Source organism: Macrotis lagotis, chromosome 5 (genome assembly GCF_037893015.1).
Source record: "Macrotis lagotis isolate mMagLag1 chromosome 5, bilby.v1.9.chrom.fasta, whole genome shotgun sequence".
Classification (NCBI taxonomy): domain Eukaryota; kingdom Metazoa; phylum Chordata; class Mammalia; order Peramelemorphia; family Peramelidae; genus Macrotis; species Macrotis lagotis.
Genome location: NC_133662.1, coordinates 84,494,087 through 84,515,158, shown reverse-complemented (window position 1 = coordinate 84,515,158; position 21,072 = coordinate 84,494,087).

The window sequence follows — 21,072 nt, the reverse complement described above, 5'->3', positions numbered from 1 at the left end:
AATTGTGGAGTTTGAACAAAGACCAAGAACTATTACCTTTAATTTAAGGGAAAAAAAACTGATATCTTATTATGTAATCATGCTATCTCTTATACTTTATTCTTCTTCCTTAAGGATATGATTTCTCTCTAATCACATTCAATTTGGATCAATGCATACTATGGAAACAATGTAAAAACTGGCAAATTGCCTTCTTTGTGGGAGGGGAGCAAGATTAGAGGGAAAATTTTAAAACTCAAAATAAACAAAAATATTTAAAATGAAAAAAATACTCTAGATCTCTCAATAAGGAAAGCAGAAGGTAAAAGTTGAGAAGTCTCAAAAGACCTGATCAGATCTGATAGTCTAGTCTAGGACAAAAGGAGTGTCCTTTCAAAAGCCAGCAACAACAACAAAACAATAACAATAGCTAACATTTATCCAATAAATTAAGATTAGCAAAACTTGTTATGAGGTAGACACTATTATTATCCCCGTTATATAGAAGAGAAAACTGAGGCTAAAAGAACTTAAAAGACTTTCCCAGAGAAACAAAATTGGCAAGTAACTGAGGCAGTTTTCAAACTTAAGTTTCCAAGACCAGTATTAGATATCATCAAGGGACTGAATCAACCTATTCATCTTGGGAACAATCACTGAAAACCATTCCCAAGCTGTTCTTCAAAGGCTTCTCCAAATCTATCAATTCATTTTCAGTTGAGTCTTGGTCACTGAGACTTAGTTGGTAATTGTAAGGGAATGATGTCTCTTTGGGAAGAGGATAAACAATAAAAACTTACAATAAAAGGATTACCTCACTGAAAGAGCATCAAATTAATCAGAGAAGTCCTCTGATAAATCCTCTCCATACTTAAATAGTAAATATCTATAGAAAAATCATAGGCATATAACATTACAAGCTCATGAAAATGTTTCATGATTAGAAGACTAAAAAACAGTAGCAACAGAATACCTAATGCCAGTACCATGCCCCCAAAATACTAGTCTGAATAATCTGACAACCTTAATGATCCATGTGGATCAACACCAGGGCTGGATAGAATAAAGAGAGCTGACCAACTCAGAAGAGGAGTCAAATTCTGGTTATTTATGGGACTTAGGGGCTATATACATACATACATACATACATACATACATACATACATATATATATAATATATATTATATATATGTGTGTGTATATATATATGTGTGTGTATATATATATATATACATATATGTGTATATATATGTAAAAACCTCATCAATGAGTTTTGTTTTTTGAAATTCTGAGGGTATCCCCCCCTCCAGATCGATTCTTTTGTAAAGGCAAACTGCCATCTTTTGTCTCAATTTTTTTTTGACCAATATGGGCTTTGTTTCAGACCAACTGAAACCTGGGAAAGACCATAAAAAGATCAAGGTTTTTCACTGCATCTAGGACACTGCCAGTTGTCTTGACCACATCTTGCCACTGAACTCAGATGTCTCAGAAGGACAGAATGGGGTTGATGACTTTGTACAGCCCTGCTTAGTTTAAATCTAATTCACTTGCAAGTCAAGACATTGCTCTCCTGCTATCATTGGTCCTATTGGAGAATGGATGACAAACAGTAATAACAATGTAAAATTATAGGGTTGAATTAGGTGATCTCCAAGCTCCCTTCTAGGCTCAGCATTCTTTATGCTAATCTGAATGAATCATTAGCATGCCTAAAACAAGCAGATCCATCAAGACATAAGGTAGAATGTCCATAGAGTTCTAAGTATTATATCTGGGTCTAAAAGGAGCACTATTTTGCATGCCTCTGTAGTTCATACTTCATACTTCAGAAGGCAGTAGGAGCCTCCCATGAATCCAACTGATGAAGGAAGGAAGCAGGGGAAAAAAAAGAAAAGCATGATCAGAAGATGTGAAATTGATCATCATTTGCTGAAATCCAATTGTGGCATTTTAGTCTCTTACCTCCTGCTCTGAAAAATTCCACTGGGTCGTATGTGCAAAATAACATTTGCTTTTATTTGTTTTCCATTTACCTGCCATTAATTTAAAGTGACTTTGCCTAAATTACACCCTGCAATTTCATGGGATTATTTATTATCTGAAGGCTTCTAAGAGAGTCCATTAACTATTAATTTATTAATCTCAATATACCAAAACTTTGTACTGGAAGATTATTTCAGAACATTATGATACATGAGGGTAATGTACTCATAAAATATGATGGGAGAAGCCATGCAAGAATTTTCTGCCCTACCTCAAATACATAATCAATTCCATTTACCCTTATTAAAACAAAAGGAATGATATTAACAAATATTGGTCCAAATTAAATGCACTTCAATTTTGCCTGTTTTTAAAAGCTATCCAGTAATTCTTAAAAGTTAAATCTAAAAACATTTTAACCTATAAATAACATGCTTCCTTTAAAAACCAATAAAATAATCAAGACTAGTCAAGTAAGAATGTCAATAATACAAATGCTCAAAGTGTATTTTTAAAATATTAAGAAATGCCCAGCTTTCCACCTCCCCGAAATTCATAAGAATGATTAAAGTTGTTTGCTTCTTCTTTCTTCTTTATATCTTTTAAAAATCAAGACTTTTTAAAGCTCAAGACCAGCAATTTCACTGGGGCAGGGAACTTCCAATGAGGAAATTTTCTCTAAAAATACAGATCAGCCACTGTTCTGTCATATTTCAATCATCTTAAAGAGTCTCTTGAGATACTAAAAGGTCTAGTGACTTGTCTATGGTCATACAAATGTGCTGCTCAGAGGAGAAATTAAATTCAAATCTCACTGACTCTCAATCTAATTCTTAGTCTACTATACTGATGGTTCTCAAATTTTTTGGACTCAGCCTCTCCTAACAACTCTTGAAAAGTATTGAAGATCCCCAAGAACTTTTGTTTATGTAAGTTAACAATAATATTTAATAACAAAATCTGTCATTTATTTAATCCCTACTAAATACTTTACAAATATCTCATTTAATCCAGTTTTACAGTTGGGAAGAATGAGAGATAGAGATTAAGTGATTTGCCAAGGTCACAGAGCTATTAAATTTATTGGAAAATATTTAAACTTAAGTCTTCCTAACTTCACTCCTATCCACTGTGCCATCTAGTAATTAAATCTCATATCTAATGACAATCACTATTTTATTATACCTTAAAGTTCCTTAGTAATATTATACAAATAGTTTTAACTTCTTGGGTCCCTGGAATGGTCCTGAGGACTTCTTTGAGAAATGCTACACTGGGATACCTGGGTGGAAAGTATATGAGACTGGAGTTCAAATCTCACCTTTGACATTTACTGGCTATGAGACTCTGGGCAAGTCACTTAAGCCTATTTGCCTCAGTTTCCTTATCTATAAAATGAGTTAAGGAAAAATACACAAATCACTTAAATCTCTTTGCCAAGAAAGTCCCAAATAGTGACACAAAGAATTGTACATGAATGAACAACAACAATCCTATTATATATGTATATATATATACATATATGTATATACATATATATATATATCATGGTGACTCATTATTTAAACCTGTTCAAACATCATTAATCTTCCCTAAGTTTTTTTTATGTTCTCTGATTTTAAATTCTACAAACATAGGGCAATGTCTTCTCTAATAGGACTCAGTAGTCACCCCAGTATAGAACTGCTTAGAGTTACAGCAAGCTCAGGACTCATTATTCCTCAGCAGTTCATTTGCTAGACCAAACTTCTGAATCAAAGATAACATTATAGCTGAGCATTATGCCCTGATTGATAACATAGTCAATGGTAACAACCTGTCCCCCAGAAAGGATCCAAAAGCTTTGCATAGTGTTTATGATTCTGATAACCCCAACTGCTGACATCAAGAGAAGTACACATTTGATGGATGAAAAAGGTTGTAAGATCCTCTGCACCCAGATAGCTTTGGCGAGTTTCCCCATACATCACTGCTTGGACAATTACTGCAATTTATTCATTCCATTTGATCACAAACACTTATCGGATTTTTACAGCAATATGTTTTGTAGCAAACATTTGATAAATATAATGAGACCATCTTGCAGTGAATCCTAGGGAAGAGGTCGAAAAAAACATTTGTTCAAAAGGCAGTATTTCACTCTACAAATCATATTAGACCCTGCATTAGTCCCCGATCCCCCTCCCATTACACACTATATCCTCAGTTCTGCCAGATTGCAGAGCACCCAGCCAGGCTTGCAAATCCTCTAGCTGGAGAGGCAATTTCCACAGGGAATAGTAGAGAGTAGGAAAAGTGGGGAAGGAAAAAAAGAGGGGTGGGCCACACTGGGAGGAGGTGGAAGGTTACTAACTTGTAGTCAGTTCTCTTCCCCTGACTAACTTTCTTGAGCTGCCTTGACATCTAATAGCTGCTGTTGACTGCAATTTTAAAACAAATGAAATAGGATAGAGCATTTGAGGAATTAGTCAAGGGAAGAGGAGATACAAGATTCATGGATAAATCAATCTATCAATCAAGAAGCATTTATTAAGAGCCAACCACTGTGTTAGATATTGGAGATTCACAGACAAAAATGAAATAGTCACTGCTAGGGAGGTGTTTATTTTCTGTCAGATGATAAAACAGGTTCACTCCACAGGCAAGATTTGCATAAGCAAAATACATACAGAATAAATACAAAGTAATCCCTAAGGGGGAAGGCACTAGTAGTTGAGGAGATAGGGAAAGTGCATTATATAGGAGATGGTGCTTGAGATGAATTCAGAAGGTAGCCAAGGATTCTCAGAGATAGAGTTGAGAATGGAATGCATTCCAATCTAGAGGGACAACCTACATAGATGCAGAGAACTTGAAGGTAGACCCTGTGTGAAAGTCAAGAAGTGGACCACTTTGTCTAGACCATAGTGTATGTGCAAAGGAGAAATGTGTATTATGTCTGGAAATGTGGACTGGATTTGAATGCCCAACTGAAGAACTATAGGAAAAGAGAATGGATGAAATGGATGAAAAAATGTGTATTAAATGATAGCTTATGATCCAGTCACTGTACTAATTTGGAGCAATTCAGATAGGGGTAAGGTAAAGAAGGAGGAGTTTTTTTTTTGATAGGTAAATCAAAAAGAAAAAAAATTTAATGAGGACATTTTAGTCTTTTTCTAAGACTCCTACATTCTGCTGCAGTTTCTTCCACCAGTTAACCTTTTAAGATAAAGAGCCTGGAAGACAGCTGGTAGAAGGAGGTGAGATCAGAAGCAGGAGGTAAAATTGTTTTAAAGGTAAAAGATAGAGACTGGGAGAGACACAGATACTAAGCTGCAGATGTCCTCTGCAGCTGCCAGTATTAGATCTGTAGCACAGCCTCCATTGTGTTGGAGCAAGTTCTTCCTCAGTGTTGAAGATGCAAGGACAGAATTGAGCATGAGCAATGGAGCTCTAGAATCCTGGATGAAAAATAATGTATTCCTGTTTGTCCATTTGGTTGTAACTATTGCAGCTTTCTCAACTATCTAATACACCCACAAACTAATTGCTTGTACCAAATTACCATAGTCAAAATTCTGTTATATGGCACTGTACTTATAATTAACTCGTTCTTCTGTATTCTTGCTATGGTTCAAAAAGAATGAATGAAAGAATGTATGAGGGATTAAGTTAATGAATGAAACCATAGCTTGGTCATACAGTAGAGTGCCAGACCTGGAGACAGAGAAATTCATCTTCCTGAATTCAATACTGGCCTCAGATACTTACTAGCTGTGTGACTTTGGAAAAATCACTTAACCCTGTTTGCCTCAGTTTTCTCATCTGTAAAATGAGCTGGAATAGAAAATGACAAATGACTCCAGTATTCTTGTCAAGAAAACCCCAACTAAAAAATCAATTACAACTAAAAATTACAACAATAAAAACTCACTACATACCATGAATAATCCTTTCCCTTTAGCAACATAGGATCATAGATTTTAGAATTATAAAGCTCCTTATTGGGGAAATGGATATTAGGGAATAAAGGATAAAAGAATTCACAGTTTGTGCTCCAAGTTTTAGGTTAAAAAATAAATGACTGCATTATGAAGGATCATAATGAAGAGAGGACTAGTGAATTAAATTTAGAATAGATTAGTATATGGTGTAGGCTTGAAGAGAGAGGGGGAGAGAGAGAGAGAGAGAGAGAGAGAGAGAGAGAGAGAGAGAGTGAGTTTTGTTAATTACCTGTATTTCTGTATATAATATCATATAAGCTCATATTTAGAAGAGATTCCAGAGTGCTAGTGCAAGATATACATTAAAAATGATTTCCTTGGAAATGAGAGTCAATCAGTCAACAAAATATTTATTGTGTTCTATGTAAGATACTGGGCTAAGCACTAGGAATATGAAAAAAAAGACAAAGGCATTTCTTATTCTCAAGGAGTTCACATTCTAATGACAGAGACAACATGCACACAATTATGTAAATACAATACATATACAGTATAAATTGGAGAAAATAATCTAAGCCAGTAGTTGCCCATTTTTGCATGAAGACTTATAAAAGGGGACCCTACTACTAAAGACAGACCATTCTACTTTTGAATAGCCCTGTTTCTTAGGAAGTTTTTTTTTCTCATTCAAGCAAAAAGCACTGTCTTCTGTCAACAGGCACTCACAACATCACAAACCTTTTGTGAAAGCCAGGTTTATTACAAGAGAAATGAACATGTATATGGAACTCAAATGATTCACAGGTTTTACTGAATTTTGTATATTTGTGATAGTACCACAAAAGGAGGAGGAGAAAATGCGAAGGGGCATGACATGAGAGGGGAAAGGTTCAGTAACTTCTCCCAAAGGAGAGGAGCAAGGTAATGGCAAAAACCACATTCTTTTGCACAAGCATTATCCCAGCCTTGTACAAACTGACTGTCCTATCCTGTCTATTCTGTCTTGCCTCCTAAGGACACTCAGAGAATCCATCTTGAGGTACAACAACAAATTATGTAAACTCAGTGGAAATTTAATCCTTGACACATGACCCCACCAGCTCTGGGTCCAATGCTTCTAGAAAATATGGCAACACAAAAAGACAAAATCAGGAGACCCCTTTCACAGCCCTTAACAGGTCTCTATAACTCCAACTCATTTAGTCAACCAGCCAATCAACCAACAAGTCAATCAACAAGTATTTATTAAACACTTACTTTTTGCCAGGCACCAGGCTAGGTGATGGGAATATACATAGTAAAAGTGAGGAAAACCCCCTCTCAAATAGTACATATACATGTTAGCATATATTATACCACAGTCAAGAAATATACAAAATAAGGTATTTAAAATACCAAAATAAGGTATTTAAAAATTAGGTATTTAAACGGGGGTAGAGGTCGTCAATAATTAAAAGAATCAGGAAAGGACTATTGAAGGAAGAGTTCCTTGGAAGGAAGTAGTTATTCCAAGAGATGAATTATTGCTTCTTTGGAGTAAGACCCTGAAAAAGGGAAAGCATGAATGCCACAGAGAGATAAAAGAAATGAAGAAATATATAGCTTTTAAGATATAAATGAGTGATCAGAGACATAATGGTGATCCTCTACCTAGATACAGCATGAAGCTAGGGAAGGGTTCAGAAATAGATATTAGAGAAAAATAAGAAATAAATTCAATGTTATCCAGTTTCATCTTTGTATAGATTTATAATACATCTCATTGGACAGGAACCAGAGAGGCCTAGACTCCCAAGGAGAAACCCACAAAAGAAAAACCAGTGAAAGTCCTCCCAGGGATCAAACTGAAAACAGTTCCCATCACACAAAATTTCTTAACTAGAATTGTCATGAACAGCATTTCACCTTATATTGATAAAAAATGATTCCATTTATATTGAGCCTTAGGGATATCTCAACTGAGTATGGAGATCTCTTTAAACTGCTGAAAACAGCAGAGTCCTTCATGCCTACACTCAGATATGTAGGAGACTTCCCAACTTTCCAAATTCTTATTCATGTAGTATCCTCTTCCCTCCAGTGAGGCACAGGAATACACATGTATAATGTATCCATATATTTATATGGGCTATCTCAAACCCAAGGTTCTACTCAACAATCAGTATTATACCCTAAGTTAGCCAGGTTAGTTAATGAACAGCAATTCTGTTTTTCTATGACACAATATAAAATTTGTAAAGCATAAATAAAACATTCATTGAATTTTGACTTTCAAATTTCTAATTCACCATAAAGTCCATGGTTATGGCATATGTAATGGTAGTAAAGTTTTCTAATATTATTTAGAACCTAACTAACTTAATTGATTGGCCAATGCTTATGTTTCTGAGCTACCAAAGACGCTTCTCTAGATATCTATAAAGAACCAGTAACTAGTACAAACATCATCCTGAATATAATTTGCTTATGAAACCGAGGATGAATATGACTCTCAGAACATTGGTGAGCAAACTACCCAGGCAACAGAAATCAGGGGATTCCAGTCAGCATAAACAGGTGCCTTTTCAAAGGTCTTCTGAGTGGCAGATTTCTGGCCACAGAAGTTGCTGAACTATTTTGTCTGAACCAAGGTGATGGTTCAGTTTCCTTTTTTTGTATAAGAGAGCCCAGGAAGAAACAACCTCCATTTTTTTGTCACAAATGAAAAAGAAGAGAATTGGATTATCTCATATCCGAAGCTTTTAGGCCAATCAAGAAGAGCTTTTTAAAGTCAATATCACTCTTTTTGCATTTTATCAGCATGACTATACTACATTCTATCACTTTAGAATGCAATATATTTTAGAATAGAGTGAGAAATGTCTGTTGGAGTTTCAAATGATATTAGAGAATTTTTATTAACATAAAGGGTCTCTTCAGGCACAATTACATCACAGTGTCATAGATAAATTCCCTCTCTGTACCATCCTATTCAGTAATGAACTCATGAGGGTAGTACAATTGATTAGACATGTTGAGGAGTAAAGCAGAGATGAAATTCATGATTTGATGATGATAGTATAATATTCCATTGCAATAATTAGTTTAAGACCAGGGGAAATTTAATTGTCCCATAGGTACATGTGGTTCCTAACATACTATTTTAGGGAGTTTATGTCAAATAAAAACTTAAAAGTTACAATCACAATTGCTCTGAGACCTGCTGGATTAAAAAAAAAGATAAATTCCTACCTAACATTTGAGGTTTATCTCTCTATTTTAATTTACATTTCTATTTATTGCTTGCTAACTCCAACTTTTTGAATTCTTTGAAGTTGAGTTAAAATTCAGGTTTCTGAAAAAATTGGATAAAGAAGGAAGTCAAGTATATTGCATTGTGTGTTAAAAGACAAGCATGGGGAGAAGTTGAGGAAAGAGCACACTTTTCTTGAAACTTCCTTCTTAACATGGAGGTGATGATCAACTTTAATGGATTTGCTCATTCCATCAGTGCAACAATCAGGCATAATTTTGGGGTATCTGTGATGGAAAATACCATCTGTATCCAGAGAAAGAATTGTGGAGTTTGAACAAAGACCAAAGACTATTACCTTTAATTATTTTTTTTTAGTTTTTGCTAGGCAATGGGGTTAAGTTGCTTGCCCAAGGTTACACAGCTAGGTAATTATTAAATGTCTGAGGCCAAATTTGAACTCAGGTACTCCTGACTCCAGGGCCCATGCTTTATCCACTGTGCCACCTAGCTGCCCCAATTATCTTTAATTTTTTTTAAAAAATACATTATCTTATGTAATTCTACTATCTCTTATACTTTATTTTTCTTCCTTAAGGACATGATTTCTCTCTCATCACATTCAATTTAGATCAATGTATGCCATGGAAAGAATATAAAGACTAACAGACTGCCTTCTATGGAGGGTGGGGGGAGGAAAGCAAGATTAGGGGAGAAATTGTAAAATTCAAAATAAATAAACACATAAATTTAAAAGTTAAAAAAACTTCCTTCTTTCTTCAAAGAGGTCAGTAAAAATGCTGGCATCATCATGAGTCTCTTCTGAGATAGCTATAGTGATGGTCCTTTTTAACACTTTCTTTTTTAACCAACTGCCTTAACTTCTTTTTTCCCTTTTCTCTATTGCCTCTGTGCTTCCAGTTCTTTCCATCTCAGTCCTTGATGTTTTTAATTCTTCATCTCTACAAGTCCTTAAAATTTCTCCCTGGTTCTGAGACAGATCTTTATTTTATACAGACTTGGTATGACCAAGTCTTTCACTAAATTTTGACAGAGTTCCTGTGAAAAACCACTATTTTATCCACTAGTTTTCAAGGATTTTTCACACTCAATCTAATGGTGTTCATTGATTGATTGAGATGTATTTTCATCTGATAAATGTTTCAGGGCTAAATGCATAGAGTCATTTTGACCCCACCCTAACTTTAGCTACTTTTCCCAGCATACCATAAAAAACTTATTATATGCTTTTTCATTCAATTATTAATATGCTTTCATAACCAAATATCATTTTAGTGACTATTTTATATTTCTGCCTTGAGGAACTATGAAAGATGCAAGAATGTTTATAGACTTAATTTACATATATATCCTTTGTCCTTTTGGAAGGAGGAAGGCTCTAGATAAAAGAAAAATTGAGAAGCATTGCCAAGTTTCTTAGATACCTGGGTTAAAACATTGCCAAGAGGGAGTAATAAGCTTTACAGAAATCTATGGGTATTAGGAAGAAAGTGATCAATCAAAAGCCAAAACAGGTCCTTAGTAGATAAATGCATGGATATAAAACTATGCATCATGGTAGCTGTTCCCAAGATACTCAACCAGTGCACTACTGTAAATTGTTCTATGTCTCTTAAGAGATGTGAGCCATGAGCCCTATAGTCTTACTATATATTAATTTTACTCAGAACAAATCCTTCACTTCTCCCTCTACAAGCTCCATTTGCCATTCTTTAGAAAGAAAAAAGGAGCTGGTTGACATCTTGCTTTCTTTCTAGCATCCTTTGGCAATCTCCTATTTGGATTTCCATATCCAATTATTTGTAGTTCTCTTTCTTTCTTCCCAACCTCAAAAAGATTATCTCCTGTCCTATAAAACACTCTGATTTTTCTCAATAACTTCAAAAATTAGCTGACAGTTTTCTTTTATCTCCCACCCCATGCTTACCTTTACAATTTCAGCATCCACCATGATTATGCTCTTAACTGTTATATTTCTTTAGTCTTCTCAACTCCAGTGACTTCCATGTCCCCAAATCCTGTCAGCCAACTCAGAAAGTCCCCTGTTAAACCACTTTCTCCACTTTCTCACTCCTATTAAACTTGCTTTTCATCTTCATTAGGAATACACTTCAAACCCTTGATCCTTCCATATTCTCCCAATTCATACCTTTTTTTACTACTATATAGAAATACAGCCTAGATTCTATGATCAGTCATTTCAAATATCCATTTACTATCATTGTAGAATCTTGGACCTTTTGACCCTAAACTGTTCTCACAATCTATTCTTTAATCCCCCCAAATTTCACTGTCTATATTTTTCCCATTTCTATACCTGGGCAAGAGAGACACAAAAGGATATTTAGTTTATCAAGAGTCACAAGATGGAAGAGTGTTTTCTTCTGAGTAGTATTACAACCTAACAATCTCTAAAGAAAGGTTATTGTTGTGTTTCTTCAGTAATTTTTCAGTCATTTACTACTCTTTATGACCCTATTTGTGGTTTTACACAAGAGTGGTTTGCCATTTTCTTCTCCACATCATTTTATAGATGAGGAAAATGAGGCCAATAGGGTTAAGTGACTTGCTTAGTGTTACCTAGCTAGTATGTGTCAGAGGTCAGATTCAGACACGGGAAGATGAATCTTTCTAACTCCAAACTCTTTGGTACTCTAGTCATTGGACCACCTAGTTGCCTTAGGAGAAATATAATAGATATCAAATTTAAATTAAAGCTAACTCCATAAGAATCATAAGAAGACAGAAACACCATATAGGCATTAAATATTATCAGAGACATGAAATACTTAAATTTTGTTATTCTCCTTCCTCATTCTTGGTCTATATAATGCACTGATTTCAGCAAGCCTAGCTAATCTAGCAGATTTGTGTCTAACAATGAGAAACCTTTGCTTGTTTTTCTCATTCAAGAAACTTGGTTTAGAGTCACTTCTGACTTCTGACCAAGATGGCAGAGAGAAGAAAGGCACATATACAATAAGAAACAAACCTTTTAACAGGAAACCCAATCAACAAAACCCAGAAAAAGAAACTAGGAGAAGAGTATCTATCTCAAGGTTTGTCTTCCCAGATCCTAGGTGAGCCAGGTGCAGAGAGCAGAAACCCTGCCAGGAGGGGTGAGAAGAAGACTAACCTGGAATCGGTTGCAGAGGCTTTGATTGTGGGGGCCATGGTCCAAGAGTCAACTGGAGAGCAGAGGTGTTGGCTGTGAGATTGATGGTCTAGGGCTTACCAGCAGGGCTGGAGGGCAAGTTCCAGTGCAGAGTGTGGCTTGACATCAATCCCCTGGCCTCCTCTGGTCTGGAGGACCTCAAAATCCATACCTTCATGTCAGTTGAACCATCTTCCCAAAACAAATGCAATTATAACCCACCTTCCCCCTTACCCTCAGGCATGGACAGCAGAGCCCCCTCAGCTGTGAATAGAGTAATTCCCTCACCCCAGGGCATAGTCTTGTTCAAGGATAAAAGTATCCAGTAGCTTTGCCCACACCATCCAGGTCAAGGCCCCAAATCAAGGTCACAGACACTCCAGAGAAAGCAATCAGCACTCCCTACTGGCCAGCCTACTTGGATTTACTAAACCCAGTAAATAAAGCCTCTAGGGATCCTAACACCAAACCTCTGTGAACCAGCCCCTCCCCCAACACAAGATCTTAGAAAAATGAAGAAAGGTCAGCAGAAAAAGAGGTCCATAGAAAAATGCCTAGAAGGTACAGACCCTAACTCAGAGAGATCTACAACCTCTGAGGAGAATAAGATTAAGCCTCCAGCACAGAAAGAAAGAATTCCTTGAAGAAATCAATAAGGAGTTTAAAAATCAATTGGAAAATTTGGGAAAAGAAACCCACAAGAAGATTAACATCTTGCAACAAAAAAACAAATCAGTAGAAAATATAATTGGACAAATGCAAAAAGAAAATAATTTTCTCAAAATCTCAATTGGTCAAAAGGAAAACTCTTTCAAAAATAGAATTGATCAATTATAAAAGGAGTTGCAAAAGGTAAATGAAGACAATTCTACTCTAAAAAAAAGAATGGAGTCTGTGGAAACTAATGATTTCATGAGACAACAAGAATCTGTTAAACAAAAAAAAAAAGAAAAGAAAAGAAAAGAAAAGAAAAGAAAAGAAAAGAAAAGAAAAGAAAAGAAAAGAAAAGAAAAGAAAAGAAAATGTGAAATATCTCATCAGCAAAACCACTGACCTCAAGAATAGACCAAGAAAAGACAACCTAAGAATTATTGGTCTTCCTGAAAACACTGAAGAGAAAAAAAAAAAGCCTGGACTTAATATTACAAGATTTAGTGATGGAAAACTGCTCTGATATCATGGAACCAGAAGGCAATATAATTATTAAAAGAATACATTGATTGCCTCTGGAAAGGGATCCCAAAATGAAAATGCCAAGGAATATTGTGGCCAGATTCCAAAACTATGAGATAAAAGAGAAAATCCTGCAAGCAGTCAGAAAGAAACAATTTAGCTACCAACCTCCCACTCTCAGATTTAGACAAATCTAAACATAAAATAAACAAGAAGGAAGTTAAGAAGATAAATAGATTGTTAGAAAACCTAGATATGATAGACTTATGGAAGAAACTGAATGGGGACAGAAAGGAATATACTTTCTTTTCTGCAATATGTGGCACTTATATAAAAACCTGACAATGTACTAGGTCATAAAAACCTAATGATCAACTGCAGAAAGGCAGAAATAGTGAATACATATTTCTCAGATCATAATGCAATAAAAATCATATGCAATACTGGACCAGGGAGATAACAGATCAAAAACTAATTGGAAACTAAATAACCTCATCTTAGAAAATGAGTGGATCAAACAACAAATTATAGAAATAATTAATTATTTCATCCTAGATAATGACAATAATGAAACAACATACCAAAGCCTATGGGATTCACTCAAGGCAGTTGTCAGGGGATATATTATATCTTTAAATGCTTACATGAATAAATTAGAGAAAGAGGAAATCAGTGAATGAAATATGCAATTTAAAAAATTAGAGAAAGAACAAATTAAAAACCCCCAATTAAATAACAAATTAGAAATTCTAAAAATTAAAGGAGAAATAAGTAAAATCAAAAGTAAGAAAACTATTGAACTAATAAATAAAACCAAGAGTTAGTTTAATGACAAAAAACAATAAAATTTATAAACTTCTGGTCAATTTGATTTAAAAAAAGAAAAAAGAAAATCAAATTGATTGTATCATCAATGAAAAAGGTGAACTCACCACCAATGAGGAGGAAATTAAAGTAATAATTTGGAATTATTTTTGCTCAACTCTATGCCAATAAATTTGATAACCTAAGTGAAATGGACAAATATTTACAAAAATATGCTTCCCAGACTAAATGAAGAAGAAATTAAATACATAAATAACTCTATTTCAGAAAAAAGAAATTCAACAAGCCATTATTGAACTTCCAAAGGAAAAATCTCCAGGGCCAGATGGATTCACAAGTAAATTTTATCAAACATTTAAGGAACAATTGGTTCCAATTCTATATAACCTCTTTGGAAAAATAGGTGAAGAAGGAAATCTGCCTAAGTCCTTCTATGACACAAACATAGTGCTGATACTTAAACTAGAAAGAGTTAAAAGAGAGAAAGAAAATTAAACACTTATCTCCCTGATAAATATAGATGCAAAAATCTTAAATAAAATCTCAGCAAAATGATTACAAGTTATCACTAGGATAATACATTATGACCAAGTAGGATTCATCCCAGGAATGCAGGGTTGGTTCAATATTAGGAAAACTGTTAGTATAATTAATTATAGCAACAACAAACCTATCAGAAATTATATGATTATATCAATAGATGCTGAAAATGATTTTGACAAAATACAGCACCCGTTCCTACTAAAAACACTGGAGAGTGCAGGAATAAATGAACTGTTTCATAGAATAATAAACAGTATCTGAAACCATCTATCTGAACCATCAACAAGCATTTTATTCAATGGGGGAAAGGCTAGAGGCATTCCCATTAAGATCAGGGGTGAAACAAGAATGCCCATTATCACCATTACTATTCAATATCGTGTTAGAAATGTTAGCTTCAGCAATTAGAGAAAACAAAGAAATTAAAGGAATTAGAATTGGGGAGGAAGAAAAAAACTCTCACTCTATGCAGATGACAAGATGGTATACCTAGAGAATATCAAGAAATCATCTAAAATACTGGAAACAGTTAGCAATTTTAGAAAAGATGCAGGATATAAAATAAACTCTCATAAATACTCAACTTTTCTTTATATGACTAGCAAGATAAGGCAGGAAGAGCTAGAAAGAGAAATCCCATTCAAAGTAACCTCAAACAATATAAAATACCTGGGAGTCTATTTGCCAAGACAGACTGAGAAACTTTTTGAAAACAGTTATAAAACACTTCTCATACAAATTAAATCAGATTTAAATAACAGGGCAAGCATCAATTGCTCATGGATAGGTAGAGCTAATATAATGGAAAATGACAATTCTACCAAAACTAAATGACCTGTTTAGTGCCCTATCAATCAAAATTCCAAAAAATTACTTTAATGAGTTAGAAAAATATTGTAAGTACATTCATATAGAGAAATAAAAAGTCAAGAATTTCCAAGGATTTAATGGAAAAAAGTGCAAAAGAAGGTGGCTTAGCCCTACCTGATCTAAAATTATATTTTACAGCATCAGTCATCAAAACTGTCTGGCATTGGCCAAGAAATAGAGTGGTAGATCAGTGGAATAGACTAGATGCAATATCAGGAAATGATTATAGTAATCTGCTGTTTGATAAACCCCAAAGAGTCCAGCTATTGGGATAAAAGCTCTCTCTTTGATAAAAACTGTTGGGAAAATTGGAAGTTAGTATGGAAAAAACTTAGATTAGACCAACACCTCACACCCCATACCAAGATAAGATCCAAATGGATACAGGACTTAGACTTAAAAAATAATACTATAAGCACATTAGAAGATCAAGGACTAGTTTACTGTCAGACCTATGGAAAGGGAAGCAGTTAATGACTAAGGAAGAGAAAGAGAACATCACTAAAACAAACTAGATGATTTCAATTACATTAAATTAAAAACTTTTGCACAGACAAAACCACTGTAACCAAGATCAAAAAAAATCTAGTAAACTGGGAAACAATCTTTACAATTAATGTTTCTGACAAAGGACTCATTTCTAAAAATATACAGAGAACTGAATCATATTTAAAAAAAAACATTCCCCAATTGACAAATTATCAAAGGATATGCAAAGACAATTTACAGATAAGATCAAAACAATCCATAGTCACATGAAAAATTGCTCTAAATCATTACTTATTAGAGAAATGCAAATTGAAGCTTCTCTGAGGTACCCCCTCACACCTGTCAGATTGGCCAATATGACCAGAAAGGATAATGATCAGTGTTGGAAGGGATGTGGGAAATCTGGGACACTATTACTTTATTGGTGGAACTGTGAATTTATCCAACTTTTCTGGAGAGAAATTTGGAACTATGGTCAAAGGGCAACAAAAATGTGCATACCCTTTGATCCAGCAATACTACTGGTCTATACCCTGAAGAGATGATGAAAAAGGGTAAAAACATCACTTGAACAAAAATATTCATAGCAGCCCTGTTTGTGGTGGCAAAGAATTGGAAATTAAGTAAATGTCCTTCAACTAGGGAATGGCTTAGCAAACTCTGGTAATGTGTGTCATGGAAAACTATTGTTCTATTACAAACCAGGAGGGATGGGAATTCAGGGAAGCCTGGAGGGATTTGCATGATCTGATGCTGAGTGAGATGAGCAGAACCAGAAAAACACTGTATACCCTAACAGCAACATGACAGTGATGATCAATCTTGATGGACTCACTCATTCCATCAGTACAACAATGCGGGACAATTTGGGGCTCTCTGCAATGGAGAATACTATCTGTATCTAGAGAAACAACTGTGGAATGTGAACAAAGACCAAGGACTATTATCTTAAATTTAGGGGAAAAAACCTGATATCTTATTGTCTGATCTTGCTATTTCTTATACTTTATGTTTCTTCCTTAAAGATATGATTTCTCTCTCATCACACTCAATTTGGATCAATGTATATCATGGAAACAATGCAAAAACTGACAAATTGCCTTCTGGAGGAGAGGGAAGTAAGATTAGGGAAAAAATTGTAAAACTCAAAATAAATGAAATCTTTAATAAAGAAACAATATCAAACCTATCAGAAATCATATAATTATATCAATAGATGTTGAAAAAGCTTTTGACAAAAATATAGTACCCATCCCTACTAAAAACACTAGAGAGCATAGGAATAAATGAATTGCTCCTAAGAATAATAAGCAGTATCTATTTGAAACCATCAACAAGCATTATATGCAATGGGGATCGACTAGAGTTATTCCCAATAAGATCAGGGGTGAAACAAGTGTGCCCAGTATCACCACTACTATTCAGTATTGTAGTAGGACTGTTAGCTTCAGCAATACAAGAAGAAAAAGAAATTGAAGGAATAAGAAATGGGAAGGAAGAGACAAAACTCTCACTCTTTGCAGATGACATGATGATATACCTAGAGAATCCCAAAAAATCTTCAAAAAAAACTACTAGAAATAATTAGCAACTTTAGCAAAGTCACAGGATATAAAAATAAACCTTCATAAATCCTCAACATTTCTATATATATGACTAGCAAGATTCAGCAGAAAGAACTAGAAAGAGAAATCCCATTCAAAGTAATTTCAGACAATATAAAATACCTGGGAGTCTACCTGCCAAGGTAGAAACTTTTCTTCAGAAATTTTTTGAAAACAATTACAAAACACTTATCACACAAATTAAATCAGATTTAATTAACTGGGCAAATATCAACTACTCATGGATGGGACAAGCTAATATAAAAATGACACTTCTACCAAAATAAATTACTTGTTTAGTGCCCTTCCAACCAAAATTCTAAAAAATTACTTTAATGAGTTGGAAAATATTGCAAGTAAATTCATATGGAGAAATAAAAAGTTGAGAATTCTCAGGGATTTAATGAAAAAAGTGCAAAAGAAGGGGGTTTAGCCCTTCCAGATCTAAAATTATATTAAAAAGCATCAATCATCAAAACTCTCTGGTATTGGCTAAGAAATAGAGTAGTGGATCAGTCAAATAGACTAGGTGCAATAGGAGGAAATAATTATAGTAATCTGCTGTTTGATAAACCCAAAGGGTCCAGCTACTGGTATAAAAACTCTCTCTTCAATAAAAACTGTTGGGAACATTGGAAGTTAGTATGGCAGAAAATTGGAATAGACCAACACCTCACACCCTATACCAAGAAAAGCTCAAAATGGATAGAGGATTTAGACATAAAAGACAATGTTATAAGCAAAGTAGATGATCAAGGACTAGTTTATCTGTCAGACCTATGGAAAGGGAAGCAGTTGAAGACTAAGGAAGAGACAGAGAACATCACTAAAACAAACTAGACAATTTTGATTACATTAAATTAAAAAGCTTTTCCACAGACAAAACCACTGTAACCAAGATCCAAAGAAATGTAGTAAATTGGGAAACATTCATTATAACTAGTATTTCTGACAAAGGACTCATTTCTAAAATATACAGAGAACTGAATCAAATTTTCAAAAAAAAAAGCCATTCTCCAATTGACAAATGGTCAAATGATATGTAAAGAAAATCAAAATGACCCTTAGTCATATGAAAAATTGCTCTAAATCACTACTTATTAGATAAATGCTAATTAAAGCAACTATGAAGTAACCCCCTCACACTTCTCAGACTGGCCAATATGACCAGAAAGGACAATGATCAATGTTGGAAGGGATATGGGAAATCTAGGACACTAATACATTGTTGGTGGAGCTATGAACTCATCCAACCTTTATGTAGAGCAATTTGGAGTTACACCCAAAGGGCAATAAAAAATGTGCATACCTTTTTATCCAGAAATACAATTATTGGATCTATACCCTGAAGAGATTATGAAAAGGGTAAAAATATCACTTGTGCAAAAACATTCATAGTAGCCCTGGTTTTGTTAGCAAAGAATTGGAAATTAAGTGAATGTCCATCAGTTGTGGAATGGCTTAATAAACTGTGGTATATGTATGTGATGGAACACTATTGTTCTGTTAGAAACCAGGATGGATGAGAATTCAGGGAAGCCTGGAAATATTTGCATAAACTGATGCTGAGTGAGATGAGCAGAACCAGAAGAACATCTTATACCCTAACAACAACATGGGAGTGATGATCAACCTTAATGGACTTGCTCATTCCATCAGTGCAACAATCAGGCAAAATTTTGGGATGCCTTTGATGGAGAATACCATCTGTATCCAGAGAAAGAATTGTGGAGTTTGAACAAAGACGAAAGACTATCACCTTTAATTGAAAAAAAAACCATTCTTTTACTCTGTAATTTTGCTATTTCTTATACTTTATTTTTTTTTCTTTAAGGATATGATTTCTCTCTTATCACATTCAACCTAAATCAATGTATACCATGGAAACAATGTAAAGACTAACAGACTGCCTTCTGGGGTGGGCGGAACAAGTTTTGGGGGGGGGGGGGGGAGATTGTAAAATTCAAAATAAATTAAATCTTTCTTTAAAAACAAAGAAACTGGGGCAGCTAGGTGGCATAATGGATAAAGCACTGGCCTTGGAGTCAGGAGTACCTGGGTTCAAATCTGATCTCAGACACTTAATAATTACCTAGCTGTGTGGCCTGGGGCAAGCCACTTAAACCACATTTGCCTTGCAAAAACCGAAAGAAAGAAAGGAAGAAAGAAAGAAAGAAAGAAAGAAAGAAAGAAAGAAAGAAAGAAAGAAAGAAAGAAAGAAAGAAAGAAAGAAAGAAAGAAAGAAAGAAAGAGAAAAACAAAGAAACTTGTTCTAACCACACACACACACACACACACACACACACACACACACACACACAAACATACACACACAAAGAGAAACATAATACAAAAATGAATGGAAGCTATTATATTGGCCTAACTTTAATAAAGAAAGGCAGTAGGAGTTGTTGGGAATAGGAGATGTAACAGAAAAGATTCTTTTAGGAAGCAAGGAATATCTAAACCTGATGGAAAAGTACCTAGAAATCTAATCCTAGCTAGACTTTTTCATATGAAGCTTCCTCCATGTGGACATTCAGCCTCACCTCACCTTCAAGGACCCTTAAAGCACCTAACCTCAAGGGTCTACAGAAGCAGTGGAACAAGAGGAATCCAAGAAGTAAGAAAGGAAATCAGAGATTAGTTTCTGAGGATGCAAAACAATAACAAGAGTGAAAAGTAGAAAGGCCAGGAAAATCTGGACTTGAGCCCAATTCCTAAGAATTTGAGCCATGAAACTTAAAAATGCTAAAAGAATGGTTTAAAATATTAAACAAAAAAACAAATATGAAGAAAAACTAAACAAAAAATCTCTGATCACAAGAACAATATGGTCATATTGCCAATAAGAGATAGAACTAGACATTTTCTTTAGGGTTAACTAACTCTCAAAAATTCTCCAAAAGTAGAATTATGCATCAATAGTAAACACAACTGTCTCAATAGAAAATACTGGGAAACAGAAAATACTGGGGAAACCTAACTTGATAATGGAGGTATAAATTAAAAGCAGCTAATCTCTAAATAGCTCACTTAGCACATATATACACACACAACCCTTCCTATTCTCCAGCCTCCACACTCAGGGAGGATATGCAATGTCATCTGCAGGTTCCTGTTTCTGGGATCCTCTCAACAATTTCTTCAGGTTTCTTCTGTAGCCACTAAACAAACTACACCTGTCTTCACCCCACTATTCTGTGGCAACAAGCAGCAGATCTATACTCAGTTCACCTATTTGTTGAGTAGGTAGATATAGGAAATCA